The sequence below is a fragment of the Pogona vitticeps genome, chromosome 6 (genome assembly GCF_051106095.1).
Source record: "Pogona vitticeps strain Pit_001003342236 chromosome 6, PviZW2.1, whole genome shotgun sequence".
NCBI lineage: Eukaryota > Metazoa > Chordata > Lepidosauria > Squamata > Agamidae > Pogona > Pogona vitticeps.
Window position 1 is genome coordinate 60,015,648 of NC_135788.1, and position 20,939 is coordinate 60,036,586.

The window sequence follows — 20,939 nt, forward strand, 5'->3', positions numbered from 1 at the left end:
CAGTGGACCCTCGTTATGTCCACCTGTGTGTGAGGGTGTTTCGTATATGAATACCCCCATCTCTAGTTATTAACCCACAGTTCCCTTTTAAAGCCAAAACAGGAAGTCATGTTTTAAAGGTAAAGGTTCCCCTTGACATATAGTCTAGTCGTGTCCGACTCTAGGGTGCGGTGCTCATCCCCATTTCCAAGCCATAGAGTCGGCGTTTGTCCAAAGAGAGTTTCCATGGTCACATGACCAGCGCAACTAGACACGGAACGCCATTACCTTCCCACTGTGGTGGTACCTATTTATCTACTTGCATTTACATGCTTTCGAACTGCTAGGTTGGCAGGAGCTTGGACAAGCGAAGGGAGCTCACTCCATCGTGTGGATTTGATCTTACGACTGCTGGTCTTCTGACACTGCAGCACAGAGGCTTCTGCTGTTTAACCTGCAGCAGCACCACGTTGTTTTAAAGAGACCAATATAAAAGGGTTGAAACTAATGTTCATAGGAAAGAGAGGAGGGCACACAGTGCAGGCAGACCTAGTGTTCATTTATCCCCTTGGTCAGCTATGCTTTCTGAAGCCAAGGACGTCATCTCAATATCTGTTGGCTACTAATATGTTGTCTGTGTTTCCATTCCCCCTCCACGCAAAAAAAAATTACTGAAGAAGGAAGTATAGCTTTCCTTTTCAAGCTGTCTTGGATGAGGGTGTTAAAGTAACAAGTCAATTCCTGGCAGTACACTTGGCACACAGGAAGACTTGCCCTCCAGTGTTCTTTCTTTCCTGTGAAATCTTTCCAGAAAATAATTTACATGTTGATTTCACATGGTTTACTTTCTTTATCTTGTCCTGCTTGGCTCCCATTGATCATGCAAAGCATAGCCAAATTTTGAGGTATAAGGGGAGATGCCATGCAACAAGATCAAGAGGGCCAGGTACTCCTCAGACGTTGTTTAGCCACCCATTATTCACCCCTTTCTTCCAAGTGCATGCATGTACAGGAGATCAAATATTTTCAGCTGTAAAAAGTCTCTGCACTGTAGCTCTATCTGTAAAATCAATTTCAGTCTGAAATGATCATTTAGACACAATGTTGATGGAGAGCCTAATACTAAAAAGTATCAGGTTACAGCAAATAGATATGCTAAAGAATAAGAAATGGTAGAACTTCACCCTCTGTTAAGTGTGACAACAATTAAAATGAAATAATTGCAATAGATGCACTGTTTGAAACTTCTGTAGTAATTACTGATGGGAGTGCTGCTTCCTGTTTATTATAATAGCACTCCCTAATAATTGGTTTTTGGCTTTTGATTTTAGTGTTTTTAAATTTGTAAACCGCCCAGAGTAGACCCTTGATCTAGATGGGCAGGATAAAAATCTAATAACTACTGTAAAATGAATAAAATAATAATAATGAGGTCATCTACCAAGTTGTTATCGAATCCAGCTTCCAGATATGCAAATAAATAAATAAATAAATAAATAAATAAATAAATAAATAAATAAATAAATAAATAAATAAATAAATGCTCAGTAAAGTGTATGAAAAAGGAACATTCACACATACTTTTCCATGATTCTGTTTTTAACAACTTGCTGTTGTGTGCATATAGAAACTGGGCAAGCTGATCATTTGCCAAATACAGTGGTACCTCGCAAGATGACGACCCTGCTAAACAACAAATCCGCAAACAATGACTTTTTGCAATCGCTATAGCGATTCTCAAAACAGTCATTCCAATGGGGGATTTTCGCTTGACAATGATTTGGTCCGTGCTTCGCAGATGATTTGTTCGCAAGACAACAATTTTTACAGCTGATTGTCAGCTTCGCAAAAAGGATGCCCTGTGTTTTCCGGACCCATGTTTCGCAGGACAGCCATTTTTACAGCTGATTGGCACTCGCAAATTGGCTTCCCTATGGGCGATCTTCGCTGGACAACGAGGTATTTTCCACATTGCAACGCATTAAACGGGTTCCAATGCATTCCAATGGGGAAACAGATTTCGCATGATGATGATTTCGCTAAACAGCTATTTCAATGGGACGGATTATCGTTGTCATACAGGGCACCACTGTAGTGAAATAAGTCTGATTTACTTTCTCACTCATATGTGAAATCAAAGAAGTGGCCCAAGGAAGCTAACAGAATTTGTTCACCACTTCAGAAGGCAACAATCAGCTTATCAAATGGCACATTATACCCTGGCAAAGAGCTCACGAATTCTTATTGGTAAATACATACAAACTAAATATACAATATTTCTATATATTTCCCTTCTCATTCCTTGTTCATGTAAAGCAACATTTCCAGGCAAGTGCCGTGCAAATGATGAATATTCAATCAATATGTGATTGACCATCTGAATATTTTGTATTCTTTTATGAATTTGATATTCAATTTTTTACAATTAACAGAGAAAGACAATGCTCTTAGGCCGTGCTGTAAAGGTCATATCCTCTATTTTTTCCCATAACACAAGATTATCATATTAAAACTGAATAATACTCCTTCATTTGAATGTACTAAGCCTATATTTTAAATATCACAGTGAAATCCACACAGAGATAGTTCTTAGCCCAATGTATTTCTCATGACATTTAATAAATGCTATGTTTGATGTGCAGCTGACCAAATACAAGATCATGCTAATACAACCTATTCTGCTCAGTGATGTTTTACTGTAGATGGGTTTTTCAGTAGCAGATCCTCCCAGGTAAAGGAAGTTAGAAAACAGCTTATTGCTAATGTACCCCTCCCCCAATACTGCTTGTACAGTATCAGTTTCTACATTGAATTTGCTTTTTTGCACTTCTTTTCTTTTTTTAATGTGACAAAAGAGAAATCTGACTTGAGGAGGACAAATGTGCTATGTGATAGTTATATTCCAGGATTTATGTAGCACTATACATCTGCAAAGTACTCTACTAACATTAGACAGCTTAATATAGCAATTAAGCACAGCAAGCTGGAATGTAATTTGGAGGGGAAGAAACAAAATCCAACTGAATTGTTCATGCAACAGTTCTTCAGTTCTGAATTAACACTTTAAATGGCTGCCTTGCTAGCCAGGTGATATTTAATTTTCACCACTCTTTTAGTCCTGTTCCTTTTGCTGTTTCTGCAGAAACAGCTGAAAAGAATAGTGTTCTGGATTGGTTTGGAGGCTATGGATTTAACAGCTCTGTTGCAAAGAACAAAGAGGGGCTGTGCCCAGGTGAAAGCTCAGGATCAGGCCCAGAAGCAGTGCCTCCCATTCTACACAGAAAGGGTTTCACCCTTGCCTTCTTCCATGAGTAATGCAAATATCTTAAGCCCTGTTTTATTTTCATACCTAAGAGTATGTTGTTGTTTTTAAGTCATGTCCAACTCTGCATGACCCCATGGACCAGAGCACGCCAGGACCTCCTGTCTACCACCGCCTCCCAGAGTTGGGTCAAATTCATGTTGGTAGCTTCGGTGACACTGTCCAACCATCTTGTCCTCTGTCATCCCCTTCTCCTCTTGCCTTCACTCTTTCCCAACATCAAGGTCTTTTCCAGGGAGTCCTCTCTTCTCATGAGATGGCCAAAGTATTGGAGCATCAGCTTCAGGATATGTCTTTCCAGTGAGCACTTGGGGTTGATTTCATTCAAAATGGATAGGTTTGTTCTCTTTGCAGTCGAGGGGACTCTCAAGAGTCTCCTCCAGCACCACAATTCAAAAGCATCAATTCTTTGGCAGTCAGCCTTCTTTATATTCCAGCTCTCACTTCCATACATCACTACTGGCTTCAGGCCGCGCCACGGAACAGAAACGGCATTGGTCGCCCTGTGTGATGACCTATTGAGGGAGGCCGACAGGGGCAAAATGTCTCTGCTGGTCCTCCTCGATATCTCAGCGGCCATCGATACCATTGACCACGGTATCCTCCTGGGGAGGCTCACCGAGTTGGGAATAGGTGGCCAGGCTCTCGCCTGGCTCCGTTCCTTCTTGGAGAACCACCCCCAGAGAGTACAGCTTGGGGAGAATGTCTCGGCCCTGTGGAGCCTCAATTGTGGGGTCCCACAGGGGTCGATCATCTCCCCAATGCTGTTTAACATCTATATGAGGCCGCTGGGGCGGGTCATCAGGGGGTGTGGAGCGATGTGCCATCAATATGCGGATGACACGCAGCTCTACATCTCCTTTTTTCCAACTGCAGGAGATGCCGTTCTGTCCCTTCAGCGTTGCCTGGGGACCGTATTGGAATGGATGCAGGAGAACGGGCTGAGGCTGAACCCGGACAAGATGGAGGTACTAAGGGTGGGCGCTCCCACAGTTGGGGACTTGGGAAACTCCCTCACTTTTGGGGGTGTGACTCTGCCCGCCAGGGATGGGGTCCGCAGCTTGGGGATCCATCTGGACCCGGCGCTCACTATGGAATCTCAGGTGGCGTCTGTGGTCCGTACCGCTTTTTTCCATCTTAGGCGGATAGCCCAGCTGCGACCCTACCTTGATGTGGGGGCGCTTACTACCTTGGTGCATGCGCTTGTAATCTCAAGATTAGACCACTGTAATGCGCTCTACGTGGGGCTACCTTTGAGGTTGCTGCGGAAACTACAGGTGGTGCAGAATGCTGCGGCCAGATTACTTAGTGGAGTGAGAAGATTCCAACATATCTCGCCCACTCTGGCCGCACTGCATTGGCTGCCCATCCGATTCCGCATCGACTTCAAAGTGTTGATGCTTACCTATAAAGCCCTAAACGGTTTAGGACCTCGATACTTGGTGGAACGCCTTCTCCCACCAAGATCTACCCGTGTCACTCGTGTGAGCCAGGAGGTGAGGCTGAGGAGCCTAACGCCGAGAGAGGCCCGGAAGGAGAAGACCAGAAATCGGGCCTTCTCGGCGGTGGCTCCTCGTCTCTGGAACAACTTACCTCCTGAGATTCGCGCGGCTCCCTCGCTGGACATTTTTAAGAAACAACTAAAAACATTGATGTATAGGCAGGCTTTCCCAACAGAAAACTCCTGACGATTTTTCCTTTCCTATATCTTTCTTTGATTTCTATCTTAGTCTAGGTGCAATGTTTTAAAATTATATTGTTCTTTTTTATTGTAAGCCGCCTAGAGTGGGCTAATATGTCCAGATAGGAGGGATAGAAATAAAATAAATAAATAAATAAATAAATAAATAAATAAATAAATAAATAAATAATAAATAAATAAATAAATAAATAAATAAATAAATAAATAAATAAATAAATAAAGCTTTGATGATGCGGACCTTTGTTGACAAGGTGATGTCTCTGCTTTTTAAGATGCTGTCTAGGTTTGTCATCAATTTCCTCACAAGAAGCAGGCGTCTTTTAATTTTGTGGCTGCTGTCACCATCTACAGCATAGGTAAATTACCCCAAATTGGGTAAAAGTGAAAATTACCCCAAATTGGGTAAAAGGGGGGGGTACTTAGCTGTTGATAGCCCTGTCCTATGATATGTTGTATATAATTCTGAATTCTCTACTAGAGACTTGGTTGTTCTAACTCAGGCTTTTCATAGACAGCTATCAATCTTTTGGCCCCATATAATAGATGCTTCAGAGCAGTAATTTCATTGCAACAAGTCTGTGGGGGTATTTTGAATCAGTTCCAGCAGTTCTCTTCGGCAAATCATCTTCCTGTCTGAGCAAAGCCAGCTTCATCACTAGTAAATCACCTTTCCAGACATTCAATCATGTAACTCAGTCTGAAGTTAATTTTTTTTATCGTGGTTTCATGGTGACTGTCATGCAGACATTCTATTCCTATAAAATAAGAATTAGGAAATAACTGGGCATTTATAATTATGCAAATTAGCTAACAATCAAAATTAATCTAAATTATCTACTCCTAATTTATAATCAGAACTGCTAGAACTTAAGGAAAAGAGGCACATTCAGAAATACATGTCCATAATATTTTGCAGGAGTTTTAAAAAGTGACTTCATATGCTCTTTACTTAGAGTGGGCTGCATCAATATGTGAGTTATTCATTATGATAGGTTTTCACAATGCATTTGGATTTTAGTCTAATCTCAAACTGAAACAAGATGGTCTGTGGAGATTCAGGAGATACCCAAATCAAAACAGAGTTCCTTCAAATGGTACTCGATCAGAATACAAGAGGACTAAATGGGTGTTTAGCCCGTTGTTTGGTCCACCACAGAGATGTGCTGCTTCACTTCTAGGATGGCAATCAGACAATGTCTTTGCCCGATAAAACCAGTCCACCTCCACACCCTCAGAGCAGTCCTATTTGCACCTTTCTGAGTCCCTGTTATAGTTTTTTTGGGGGGGTCCACGAAGGTTTGTTATGTTTTCATCCATTTCCAGCACATGTGATCACTGGAAACAGACAAAATGCAAGCCTTTCTCTTACTTCCTCTTACATTCCATTGTCTCTCAAATCATCTTCACACAGAACCTGTCTAACTCCATCTTACATATCCCACACTGCTTCAAATCCATCACAGTCAATATTGAGAGTAGTTTAATAAGACCACCACTTCAGGATATTGGCAAATTAATCACTTCTTCGGCTCTATGGAGGGGCCAAGGAAGTGAAAAAAAATCTATTTGTACAGCAAATATTCACTGCACAACTTAGAAAAAATTAAAAGACAAATACATTCAGGTGCAGGCGGAATCTCAACTGGATCTTTAAAAGAAAAGAAAAGTGTGATGAATGCTCCATGTCATGCCTGTCACTCATAGTGGGAGCTCATTTGCATAGCCTATGAGAGGACAGGAGGGGCAGAGGCAGAGAGTCAATAAGGCAGTTAGTTAGAGAGGGGGGGGAGGGAGAGAGAGAGAGGAGAGGAGGAGAGAGGTTTGCAGGGAGATAGTCAGAGAAAGAGTGAGAACTGTAACTTATAAATATAAACTGGGTAAAGTGAATAACTAATACAGGAGGTGATCGAATGTGTGGCAGAAGATATGGTATTTCCATGACTGTGATTCCATGAAATGAAAAAAGAACATCTGTGATTCTGAATTACCCTAATACCCTTCAATAAACAAGTTCTGTTGTTGGCAGCCAGTGTCAGACTAAACTCCTTTACAGTGTGGATAAAGAAATCCACTGGTGGCAGCGAAAGTAAGAGGGAACGTCACCAGCATGAGCCCTTGGTTTGGGAGAAAAAGAAACAGGGGTGTGGGTGAATGTAACAAAATGCTTCTGGAAAGAATATTCTCTGCCCTTAATACACTAAAATGAAGATTTTTTTCACTTCTTCGGCCCTTCCATGGACTCAAGGAATTAAACATTTTACCAATATTCTGAAGCAGCTGTGAGGCACTTCATTATATTGGCAAAGGCTGCAGACCAAATAGTATCAGGTCAAGGAGTCTGATGCTTAAATATCCTCCTAAGAGTCCTATAAAATTTTATAGACCTTTTGGAAAAAATCAGAGCTTGTGTTCATTATAGCTGGCATTTATCCAAGAAAAGAATAATTAATTCCAGAATGAAAACAGACAACCACTTCCAATCAAATCAAAATTTATCTGGTATCAAGGTGTCTTTTCATTGTTGCAACGATCCCAGGCAACATCAGTTTGTCTAATTCAAGATTTAGTTATCTGCATCGCTTCAATGTTCTGTGAACGCAAATATACTTCAAGGTTGCTGAAAAATCTACAAGTCTTATAGCTATGGAGAAATTGTAGGCACACATGCTTTAAAAATATGAAAATTAAACTTACATTGAAGAAAAATACACAAATAAGATTTCAATCCAAAATACAGGAACATAAAATGTACAAAAATATTTTAATTAGATTCTAAAAATGCAGGAGCTTATAGCCTGAAAAGGCACAATCCAAAAGCAGAGAATTTGAGTATCTCTAAAATGCCAAAATTCTTAAAAGTAAGAATATATAAAGTAAAATTCACTTCTTAGCCTTTATGTATATTATAAATGACACACAGAAAATTGATCTAAGTGCTCGCCCAACCAAGCTAGTTTTAATTTATGGAGGAAAATCCATATTGTCCTTGTCTGTTGTTGCTGCTGCTGCTACATGATACCTGACACTCCCTGGTATAAGAGTTGTTGGTATCCTCTCTCTCTCTCTCTCTCTCTCTCTCTCTCTCTCTCTCTCTCTCTGTGTGTGTGTGTGTGTGTGTGTGTGTGTGTGTGTTTGAGAGAGAGAGAGTACATGTGTGTGTACATGTGTGTGTACGTGTGGCATGCTGTGTTGTGCTGCATTGTTGTGTTGCATCCATGTGTCTCTTAGCTCCCTTAGCTGTAATCAACTGATTTTTACCAGTGAATACAGGGTGTATCTGGAAGTTGAGTCATGACAACTGGACTTCCTTTTTATTGAGGTTAACATTTCGCTATTCAAGTAGCTTCTTCAGTGTGAGGAGAGTTGATAGGAGATCCCAGATATATTGTATACATTGGTTTCACTCCCCCATGGGCTGAATAGGCTGGTTAGAAGGATAAAGTACTGGGGGTGAGTGAAAATCCCACTTCTGCAGTCCTTCTCCACCCATTGTCATGGGTCTTTAATGGTTGTTAACAGTAGTCTTTCTGGTGTGTGTTGTCCTAATCTTCCTGGAGATGGAAAGGGAAGTGTGATAAATAGGAGACAGATTGTACCTAAGGCCAACAACCCTGTTGAGTGAGGGATATATCAGGGATTTCCTACCAACTCTCCTCAGACTGAAGAAGCTACTTGGATGAGTAGTGAAATGTTTCAACCTAATAAGAAGTCCAGTTGCCATGACTCAACTTTCGATAATCTCACCTGGATGGCTGAGAATCTTCACAGATATAAAACAGGGTGTAGTAACTTACAAGGCAAAAGCAAAAAAAAGCAGTGTGCTGCTTATATACTCTCCCATAGCGCTTCAAACACTCTCTGGGAGGTTTACAAGTTAATTATGCAGGATACACATTCCCCCCCCCCAGCAAGCTGGGTACTCGTTTTAGCAACCTCAGAAGGATAGAAGGCTGAGCCAACCTTGAGCCTCCTACCTGGAACTGAACCCCAGTAGTATAAGGAACAGCATACATCAATTCAAATTTGGCAGATGCCACACCCCTTTGAGGTGGGACAAAGGGGTCAAGAATGGACCCAGGCTGCTCCCCCCAGATGGGTAGGTTTTAGGGGTGACATAGTAGCATTCCAGGTTAAACCACAGAAGCCTCTGTGCTGCAGGGTCAGAAGACCAGCAGTTGTAAAATTGAATCCATGCAACGGAGTGAGCTCTTGTCACTTGACCCAGCTCCTGCCAACCTAGCAGTTTGAAAGCATGTAAATGCGAGTAGATAAATAGGTACCACGTCAGTGCGAAGGTAACGGCATTCCGTATCTAGTTGTGCTGGCCATGTGACCACGGAAACTGTCTTCAGATAAAATGCTCACTCTATAACTTGGAAACTGAGATGAGCACCGTGCCCTAGAGTCGGACACAACTGGACTAAATGTCAAGGGCAACCTTTACCTAAGGAGTTGTTGAGGTCACCGTGGACTTAGAGGAGGCTTTCATAGATACTGGGGTCAGTGGTGGGATTCAAATAAATTAACAACAGGTTCTATGTCCTAATGACAGACAGACAGACAGACAGACAGACAGACAGACAGACAGACAGACAGACAGACAAACAAACAAATAAATAAATAAATAAATAAATGCCCAGGACAGTGGGATCCGATGAGGGTTTCTTCCACAGTGGTCTCCCTACTGCCTGTCATCACAACTACTTCTCACATGATTAAGACATCTAGATAAGTGTATCTGTTTGGGCATACCGCTGCTGTTACCCTCACCGTGGGCATGTGCCAAACACACAAACACAAACAAACACACACCTCACAGTGGGTGCTTATGACCAAGTTTGACAGAGAACTGACACATCTCTCCTTCCCTTTACCTCCTATTTCACCCTATAGCTCACCAGTAAAAATTGCTTCCATCCCCTTTCCTGCTCCTGAAATGACTGATAGCCCTGCTTGTTGTTACCTGGAGGCCGGCCGCCTTTGCACACCTGTTGTGGAGTTCTTCTCCCCCGCCCCCGCTTCCTTCTGGCTTGGAAGGTATGGTCTTTTTTCAATCTGTCACCACTCCACCTCAACCCCACCACCTCAATCGGTCCTTCAGTTACTGACTCCTCTGAGGTCTCCTCCTCCTCCAACTTTCCCCTCCACCCTGCGCCCACCGCTTCTCCTTGCCAGTTGCTTTGAGGGGCGTTGGTGTTGGTGGCGGCGCTGGTTGTGATTATGGCTTCCCTCAGAGCCCTGGCAGGCTCCACTCCCCCACTCACCCTCGGCGGCCGCTTCCTCCTCTCAGTTCGCTCTTTCCCTTCATGCCACCGTGGCACAGGTGGCATGGCTGACGAGTTGTCCTCACAGCACACCAGACTCATGGTACATCCCATCCAACCATGGTATATCCCATACAGTACCCACCGTGGCAGGTAGGTGCTTTTGATTGTGGCACCTACAGGGACCTTCGGTGTCACTGAGCTCTGGCTGTCCAGAGGGGGCAGGTCAGAACTCCCTCTCCCCCCCCACACACATACACACACACAATGCCCAGAGTGCAGGCTCTGCACTGGGCACTTGCAGCTGTGCCTGAGCATGGAAGGGGCTGCCGAGCCTTCTCTCACACACGTGCCCTGCTCCTCCCCCTGCTGCCCTCCCTGTTTCGGATGCCTGCCCCCCGCACCCCACTATTCCTTGCTTCCATGCCAATCTCTCTTCTCCCCCCAGCATGCCATAAGAGGGGTAATCCAAGGATGAAGCTCCCCCCTCAGGGAGTGGCAAAGAGGGGAGGAGAGCAGCCTTAGGTGCCCAACCAGAGGAACTGGTCAAATTAGGTGGCACCATGCCCAGAGGGAGAGAAAGAGGGAGTGGGGAAATGACTTTTCCCATGAGTGAGACAGACGGACACGGAGACACCAGTCCAGTGAAAGTGTCTCAGAAACAAAAGGCGGCCGAGGTATGGGAAGCTGCTGGTGAGGCAAGTTCATGGAAACTGGCACACACGATTAAACTATCCTCTGAGAGCAACAAAGAGAAGCAGTGTTGGATGGAGAATGAAAGGCATGGCATAATAATAGGGAAGAGCAGGGCACTCCGACCCTGGAGCGGTCAAGCAGGAGCAGGCAAGGCACAGGGTCAAGATGGGAAAAGGTAATAAAGAGCACAAAAGCTCATCTCCCTTCCCACCACCAAACGCACAGATAGTACAGATCCAAATAACTGTTTCCTATTCATTGGAGAGGGAAGCTCTGGTTTACTTCAGCCTCCAGCATACACTTAGGATGCAGGGGTAAATCTGAACGTGCAGATACTCAACATGACAATCTTCCTAAGCTGGGTCCCAAAGAGAGTCCCACAATGCCCACAGCTGTGTTGAACCATGCCAACAAACAGGTGCTAGCAATTTTCGTTTCCACCAGGGACAGGTATTTTGGCAAGTTTATGGGTTTTAACTGTCAATTCCAGACCAGCCCATCTCCAAATGCTTCATATTATTATTATGACAGGAGGGATCACTCGCAGCAGTATGTTGTTGTTAGAAATATGGATTTCCCCACCGCCAGCTACTGTGAGGATTGCAGCTAAATTCAGGAAACAAACAGGGGGTGTTGCTTTGGGTTGGAGAAGATCCGTTGGAGCTGCTTTCGTGGGGAAGTCAAGAAGATAACTATTTCTCCTGCCCTGTGCCTGCCAGGCGGTTTACAGAACTTCAGTAGAACTCAAGGTGTTCCCCCAGAAAGAACTCCGGATTCATCATACGGAAGTTAAACTTGCTTTGACTCACTCCAAAAACTCTTCTCCCCTCCCGGTCTATAAATGATAATTTAATCTATGCACATCCTGGATCTCTCCGTATTTATGCAGGAGAAGTCCCCTTGAGATCAAGATGGTTTAAGCATGGAGAATACACCTGTTTCAATTCACACGTGCATACACACAAACCGCCACGTGTGGATTGTCCCTTTTCCCATCCAGCAAAGAATGGAATCAATCCTGATGATGTTTGGGGGATGGCCTTCCTCTCTCCTTTTACACCTGGGATTTTTCCCCACAGAAATGGTGTGGCCTATACTCATTTTGGTCAATATAACACCTTGGAAAGGTTGTGTACCATTCTACATATCTGTATTTCATCATATGCAAAATTACATGTCTCTTATATATTAAAAAAATCCTATGAACAAAAAGAAGCATACTTACTTGAAAGTAATCTCAGAAATGAAAGTTTGAAAGCCAATCTCAACACTCCAGTCCTCTGAAGATGCCAGCCACAGAGACTGGCAAAATGTCAGGAAGAACAACCTTCAGAACATGGCCAAAGAGCCCGAAAAACCCACAACAACCAATATCAACAAATGCTTGATTAGTATGCTCTCATGTATGTCTTTTCTGGAGAATTCTGCCTTCTCATGATGGTCCCTCCCCCTCGGAGTCCCTCCGTGTGCCCCCCCATGTTGACCTGTGGTCAAGATGCGCCTGAATGTCTGGAGAGAAGAGTTTCGATTCCTTTATCTATTGATATGTTTATGTGTTTTCCTTTCTTGGCCCTGGATATATGGCCTTCAAGAATAGTAAATCTTACTAGGGTTAAAATACTGATAGCTGTCTTCCTCCTTCTAACAGAGTGGGCCATCTGTTGCCATTTGTCTCCCAAAATTGTCAGTTTTGGGGCAGGAGGAAGAGTTCTTTGTTATTCTAAATGAGGCTTGGAGGTTTGATCTCCTTGTGGTGTGAGTGACTTTTCTATTGCATACCTTGCTTGCATGGATCAGTGAGACCATCACTGGTTCATGCATTGGATATTCTCTGAGATTTAAAAAAACTGTTTCTAGGCTGAGCAACAGTCTTATGTGGTACCTTTAACTTGAAAAAAAATCATAGTAAAACGAGGACGGTTGGGTGTTTGACCGAAGCGGTCTCACCCCAAAACTTTTTCCCTCTGTGTCCTGCCCTCACGCCTTGTCAATCACCCCCCCTCTGCCTCGAGGCCACAGGCTTTCCTCCAGCGACGTCAAAGACTCATCCTCCCCCCCTTCCCCCAGTGATGCCTCTGCTCTTTCCAGGGCTTTATCTCTCTCACCCACACCCCACCTCAGACGGCTCAGTGTGGTGCGGGAAGGGAGGCAGCTAATTGTGCCCCCCTCCCCCCATTCATCGCTGGTCACCTGGCCCCTCCCCTCCTTCATTCATCTCAGGCCAGCAAACAGTTCTAAAAACCAATAGCACATTTAGGAAGTGGTTCTATAGAATAGGTGCGAACCTGCTGAATCCCACCTCTGACTGGGTCCCTCGTGACCAGAGCGTGGCCTCAGGATTGGCCCCCCCAAAGGGAAGTGTCACCCTGTGGCACTGTAGGCCAATGTCAAGCAGTTGGAGGGGTTTGGCTAGGAAAGGGTGGGCCTCCTAGGACTGAAACGCCACCGCAGGGATTTTGGGGCCCTTCTGCACACACTTACCATGCTTTGCAGAGACCGACGAGGCTTGGAGATGATGGTGGACAAGGAAAACCAACCTCCCGAGACAAACCAAAGGGATATGGGGAAAGCCAAAAGGCACTTGCGCCCCAAAGGTGTCTACTATGGGCCTGTGGGTTTTTCCAAGCCCCTGTGCCCCTTGGGACCCCCTCCAAGGCTCAGGGAGAGGCTGCCTGAAGACCCAGAAGAGCTAAGAAGAAAATGCAAGTCTACAGAAGACCTATTCGTATTTACCTCAAAGCCAGAGAAGAAACCGAAAAGTGCAAGAAAGCTGGCCTGCACCCTGATGTGGGGTGATGAGGAGGAGGATGGACTTGAGTGCGATTGTGGGCAAGGGTCAAAAAGAGCTTTACAGAAGCCAGCTGGTGATGCCCTAAAATCAACAGAGCCCGTGGATGGTTGTGTGCTGGCAAAACTGGGCTTTGAGGGGGATGTCGACAGTCCTGAGGAGCAGATGGTGGAAGAGTTTTAAGATGAAGGCTTTGAGAGTTCGACAGAGGCCCAAGGCAGCCAGGTAAGAGCACTTTTTAAAAGATATAATTATGGGGGTATGTTAGGTGTTTAAAGCTTTTAAAAAAGCCTTACTAAAGGTTTGTTTCATTCTCACCCAAAGGAGAAGTCTTGGAATGATGAGGATAATGGGCTTGAGAGTGATTGTGGACATGGATCAAAGCAGAACTGACCTGAAATCAGCAGATGATGTTGCTTCATCCTCACCCACCAGAGGAGGCTCGGACTGTTGAGGATGAGATACTGACCTGTATGAATATACACCCTGTAAATAAAGCATGGATTGTGTGTGTTTCTACTATCCCAGAGTCTTAGATGTATGTTTTACAATACCCTTGTAATATGTTATATTTTAATATAGAGTTTTTATTGTACCATACCTTGTTCATATTTGTGCTTATGGGTGAGATGGATGCACAGGGAAAAATACTACACAATATCTATTATACACCCTAATCAGTGGGGAATTTTGGCGGTCTGAAGCCTCTATTTACAGAAGCCAAAAAACAGGTCAAAACTTTGAAGGTAGGGGTTGTTTCTCAATGGCTTTCTGATCAGGATGCCTATACATTGCATTGACCAGCTAGAATTCATTTAAAAAGAAATAAGACCAGTTTCTAAAGTAGATGCTCAATGGCAGGCAGATTTGATCAATATGCAACAATATGCTTGGTACAACAAGGGTTGCAAGTATATCCTGGCATTTATATGTTGTGTCCCCCCAGTGTCCTTTGTTTATTTTCCCTAAACACAAGTCCACCCTCTGGATGCATTTCCTCTCTTCACGCTGCCACCAGGTATTGGTCACTCAATACCAAATAGATATATCGTAGACACGTGCTGCCAATACAAGACATTTATTGATATTATAATTGTTATGCAAATCACAGATGTAAATCACAGATGTTTAGGATCATTCATTAAAAGCATTTGGCACAATTCCCCCTTCTTTCTGTAGACTAAATTCCTTATTCTTTGAAGTTTGACATTGAGAAATGAAGTGCCCCTGTTTTCCACAGCCATAACATGTTTTTGGGGCCTTTTGTTCAGAGAAAGGGGGCTTGTCTCCCTTCCCTTCACTGCTTTTATACTTCTGTTGATTTTGCTCTGGGGATTTGTCCCTAAAATGGTTCCAGTTGCCTGTTTGTTTCTGGGGTAATCCTTGGGCTCTTTCTGTTGGTCCTCCCAGCTTCTACTACCAAATTTTAAATCAGAAAATTTTGAGTTTTTGATTTCTGAAATATAATTTGCTGTCTCACTTGCTTGTACTGTTTTGGGCTGTTTGTCCCTGACTAAATATCTTAGTTCTCCAGGTAATACTGAATAAAATTGTTCTGGCTCTATAATATTTTTCATATCCTCTAAAGATTCAACATTAGCTTGTTCTAACCATTTCCCCAGGTATCTGACCATATTGGCTCCTAACTGGGAATGTGATTCCTCAGGTCTTTGTCAATGCTCTAATTCTTCTGAGATGTTCAGCATTGATTCCAAACCTCGCAAAAAACAGCTTTCTAAAAGCCTCATATACTCTTGCTTGGTCTTGGGGCATTTGGGAATACATTTCAGCAAGTTCCCCACTTATTTACTTTCTTAAATTGACCATTTTCTCTGATTCACCCACCCTATAATCCCAGCAGGCTCTCTCAAACAGAATTAAAAATGCTTCAGGGTTATCACCCTTTCTAAATTGAGGGAATTTCTTAAGGTCCCTTTTTGAGATCTCCTCAGACACTGTATTATTATTATTATTATTATTATTATTATTATTATTATTATTATTATTATTATTATTATTATTATTATTATTATTATTATTATTATTATTATTATTATTATTATTTAGGGCTCTTAATTCTAATTGTTTCATTTTTAATTGGTGTTCCATCTCTTTTTCCCTCATGGCCATTTCTTTTTCTCTCATTTCTAGTTGTCTCCTTTCTCGTTATATAGCCACCTCCCTTTCTCTGGCCTCAGCCTCAGCCCTAGTTCTTATTTCTAACTGTTTGGCTTCAGCCCCAGCTTTGAATTGCAATAGTCTTTCCTCAGCTCTGGCTTTTTCTCTTTCCCTTTCCATTTCTAACTCCTTTTCTTTTAATTTATATTCCTGCTGTAACCTCCATCTTTCAAATTCTTGTGAGGTTAACCCAGTTTCTCCCCTTGAGGTTTCTTCCTGCTGAGCCTCCCCTGGCTCTATCAATTCAAGAGAGCTTTCCTCTTCCTGAGGTAAATCTTGAGGATCTGATACATTCATTGCCACCCTTTCCCTTCACTTAGAAGACATGTTTAATTTTTTCTCATTGGATAAGTTGGTTTATTCTATTGAAATAGTCAAGCCAAGTCAAGCCTCAATTTAAGGTGCTTTTTTCCTTTTTGAGTTAGAAAGAGATACTTTATAGTGCTCCTTTAGCAGCATTCATGAATTGCTACCATGTTTCTTCTTCTGGCACCCAGCCAGTCCCTTGGTCTGAGATAATGTTTCTTTTTGCCTCCAGACACCGAAAGGGTTCAGAAATATTTACTTGATTTAAGCCTTTATTGTTTGCAACCACCCCAGCTAGGTTTATGACCCTGGTCTCCACTTGTCCCTTCAGTGCTCCCTTCTCAGAGCTTGGGATCTCAAGCTAGACTACTGGTCTTTCACTGAAAGCATGAGGTAACCTTAAACTATTGAATTTTCCTCAGAGCCTTTTCCTGTCCTTAGTCTTTCCCAGGTCTGCAAACAGGGGTCCCTTTTAAGCTTTTCACTAAGACACTTTCATGAGTCCCACTCCTTCACTACAGTACCAGACTACTAGGTCTCTTAAGCTCAGGAAATTCACTTTTTACTTTGGCTTACCGGACTGTTAATTGCATCCCGCTGCTGGTCACCACTTTGTTGTGTCCCCCAGTGTCCTTTGTTTATTTTCCCTAAACACAAGTCCACCCTCTGGATGCATTTCCTCTCTTCACGCTGCCACCAGGTATTAGTCACTCAATACCAAATAGATATATCGTAGACACGTGCTGCCAATACAAGACATTTATTGATATTATAGTTGTTATGCAAATCACAGATGTAAATCACAGATGTTTAGGATCATTCATTAAATAGATTTGATTCCATGTTGGTTTGTATGTGTTTTTATTCACTTTAACAATACAATTTGACTATCTAATTATTCTCTATACTTTTTAACTCTTTCCTATTCTCTCTAGCACTCTAACTTTCCAATCTCTGTCTTAGCTTTCTCAATTCAATCTCCTAACCCTCTCTCTTCAATTCCCTATCTCACAACCTCTTTTCTCTAACTCTCCCTCTATCTACCTAACTGTCTAACTGTTCTCCTGGTTCCGCCCCTCCTGTCCTCTCATAGGCTCCTGTCCTTGAGTTCCCCATGATGGACAGCCATGACATGGGGCATTCCACCACAGTATAGACATCCTTTCTAAGTACAGCTGGGCAAAAGTACTCAAAATCAAAACAGTTAAAGAAGTGGCCAAAGCATTTGATGCCATTTTCAAACAAGATGGAAGAAAATCTGACAAAATACAGACAGACCATGGCGGTGAATTTCTAAACAGACCTGTAAGCAGTTTGTTCAAGAAATGTGGTATACAACATTTTGTCTCCAATAATGAGGTCAAAGCAGGGTTGGTAGAGAGGTTTAACAGAACATTAAAAACAAAAATGTGGAGGTATTTCATGGTATGTGGATGGATTACCACAATTCCTTAAAAGTTATAACCACAGCATTCATAGAACTATTAAATGTATACCTGTAATGTGAATCATCACAATGCACTGGCCTTCTGGAAAAGGGTCTATGGGACCTCTGCTGGAACAAAAAAGAAGTTCCGAAACGCAGAGAAGGGGACAGTGTGAAGGTTTCTAAAATGAAGGGGGTATTTGATAAGGGCTATGAACAGAATTTCACTCCTGAGATATTTATAGTGGATTGGATTATCAAAGGTGCAGAGAAACCTGTATATCAGTTAATGGATTATGATGCGGAGGCCATAATCAGAACTTTCTATCCTGAAGAACTACAGAAGATCAATGACCGGGAAGACAGAATTGCACAGAATTGAAAAGATTTTGGACTCAAAAGGCAGGGGTCGAAGAAAGCTTCACTTAGTGAAATGGTTAGGTTGGCCTAGCAAGTTCAACAGTTGGGTGTCTGCTTCTGAAGTTTCTGAGGTCATATAGGGCAGAGAAGCAAAATGGGCAATCATGGTTTTTACATCACACTCCCCAGCAACACCTGTAAGAAAGTATTTCCTCAAAATATAAATGCTAGCTTTACAACAATGTTATACAGACCATTAGATTTGAGTGGGAAATTGGTCTAGCCGAGATACAGTATCCTCGGAGCTGGTACACAATCCTTAAAAATGCCTCATTTTCCATTTCTGAGGGTACAAATAAATAGGCCTTTCAGTTACACAGGGGCTATTACAACAACATTCCTGATCTTCTGAACAACATGAATAACACTAAAAAACAATCTATAGATCTGCAAGAAGGGAGGTTGACCTATGACCGAGTCATGGGTAAAGTTAGATTCACAGGCCCTGAAAGTTACTTCTTTTCAGCTGGTGCTGAGTTAGCCCTCATTTTGGGGGTCCCTCTGGATGAACCCATCAGAAATATACCTTGTACTGCAGACCTTACCGGAGGTTTCAGCTCTTTATACTTCTATACAGATATCATAGAGCACCAAATCGTGGGAGACCATTCCGTACCTCTGTTACGCTGTATACCCATCAGGGGAGAAACCTACAAAAGTGTTACAATTACCTATGACAAGCCACATTACATGTTGATGAGTAAGAACCACACCACATGATTATCATTAAAATAAAGATGGATCAGAACCAAGACATGCAATTCACTTTGGGGAAAGTTGTGGTGAGGTTGCATATTCGCCCCAGAAAAGGCTATGCTTAGGAAGAGAAAAGAAGAACATTAAAACGGTTGTGTTAAAAGACTACGGAGATATCAATGTTTATAGGGCTTACTATAATGCACAGGCTGGTCGCGGCCTCCCCAGATTTCATGGCACTGTAAACATGAACGAGGCAGGGCTGGGCGGCATTTTTTGTGGGCTGTTCCTCTCTTGAGGAGAGGTTTTGAGTTTATTAAAACCCCACATTAAGATGGTCATGCATAACATCGCTGGAGACGTCATGGGACATGTTATGAAAAAAGTGAGACCCCCAAGGAGGCTCAGGACTCACGTACCTGAAAAGAAGGGGAGGAGTTAAACAAAAAGCAGGTCATCCACACCTAGGTCCTCCTAAACAGTTAAACAGAGGATTGCCTCCCCAAAAAAACATCAGAAGCTTTGGAGCAGGAAAAAGAAAGCAAACTGGAAGATAAAGGGTCTGAAACGGGGCAGGCGAGACATCTTTTAAAATGGCTTTCATTCACTGCGCCTCTGAAGAGTGTGCCAAATCTGAATTGGATATTTTTCAACTCTCACCTACACAAACCAGCATGGAAAGCAGCATGTACATTGAGGTACTGCCATTGGCCGCCCGAACACCCAACACCCCACTCGAATTTTATATAACTAGCAACAGTGAAGATTATATTGATTTAAACAATACCTTGCTCTATGTGGTATGTAACATCACAAAAGCAAATGGGACAGCCCTCTGATGCTAAAGTGGCCTTGGTAAATTACCCCATTGCCTCGCTCTTTAGCCAACTGGACGTCACCCTTGGAGATTGACTTATCAGCCAGAGTAATAATTGTTATCCCTATAGAGCCATGATAGAGCTGCTTTTGATCTACAACTCTGACAGCTTGAGCACTCAATTTGCGGCGGGTGGTTTTTATAAAGATGGCCATCTAAACATGGAGCAAAATGCCATAACAGGCGGCACTGGAAACTGGGGCTTTAAAATGAGAGCACAACACACCGGGGCCAGCAAGAAATGGGATCTGATGGGCCCATTGCATAATGAGTTATTTTTTCAGGAGAAAATGCTATTGAACGGTGTAGATGTGAAAATCAAACTTACCTGTAGCAAGGATATATTCTGTTTGCTGAGCGGTGATGCTGGGGAAAATTACAAAGTGGATATTTTAAATGCCTCTCGGTTTGTCAAAAGGGTGAAAGTATCCCCGGGAACTTGTCTAGGACATGCCGAGGCCCTTCTGACCTCTAATGTGAAATACCCCATTGAGTGCGTGGGAATGAAAGTGTTCAGTATACCAGCATTAAGCCTTGTGTGTAATCAAGAAAACCTTTTTCTGGGACAGTTGCCTAAACAGCTTGTAATAGCTTTTGTTGACAATGAGTCTTTCAGGGGTGCCTATGACAAAAATCCTTTCAATTTCCAAAATTTCAATGTTAATTTTATAGCCTTGTACGTTGATGGGGTTCAAGTTCCATCAAAGCCTCTCCATCCTGATTATGCAAATGGCTTATGGGTGAGAGAATACATGCAGCTGGTACAAACATCAGGGAAAGCCATGAAAGACCAAGACATTTTAATTAGCCGCACCAAATTTGGCCATTGATATACCCTGTATGCCTTTGACTTGACACCAGATCATGGTTCCTCAGAACATTATTCTTTGATCAAGACTGGAAACCTTAGAGCAGAGACTTGTTTTGCCCAGCACCTGCCTATCACTATTAACATGATCTTATAGGGAGAATTTGACAACGTGATTGAAATCAATCACAGCAGAAACATCCTCTTTGATTACATGTGAAGATGAACATGGCACAGCTGTTAAGTGTATTACAAAGAGATAAGACCTTTCTAGATGTCTACCCCTGTGACCTGTTACCAAGGAAGCTTATTACCAAAAGACCTACCGGAATAGTGGTGAACACACCCACCCACACGCTGGCTGGGGAACACTGGCTAGCCATCCATTTGCCACCTAATGGCCCTGGAGAGTTTTTTTTACTTATACGATGTAGACCCAGACAACCCCCATATCCCTGAAACCATTACAGCTTTTTT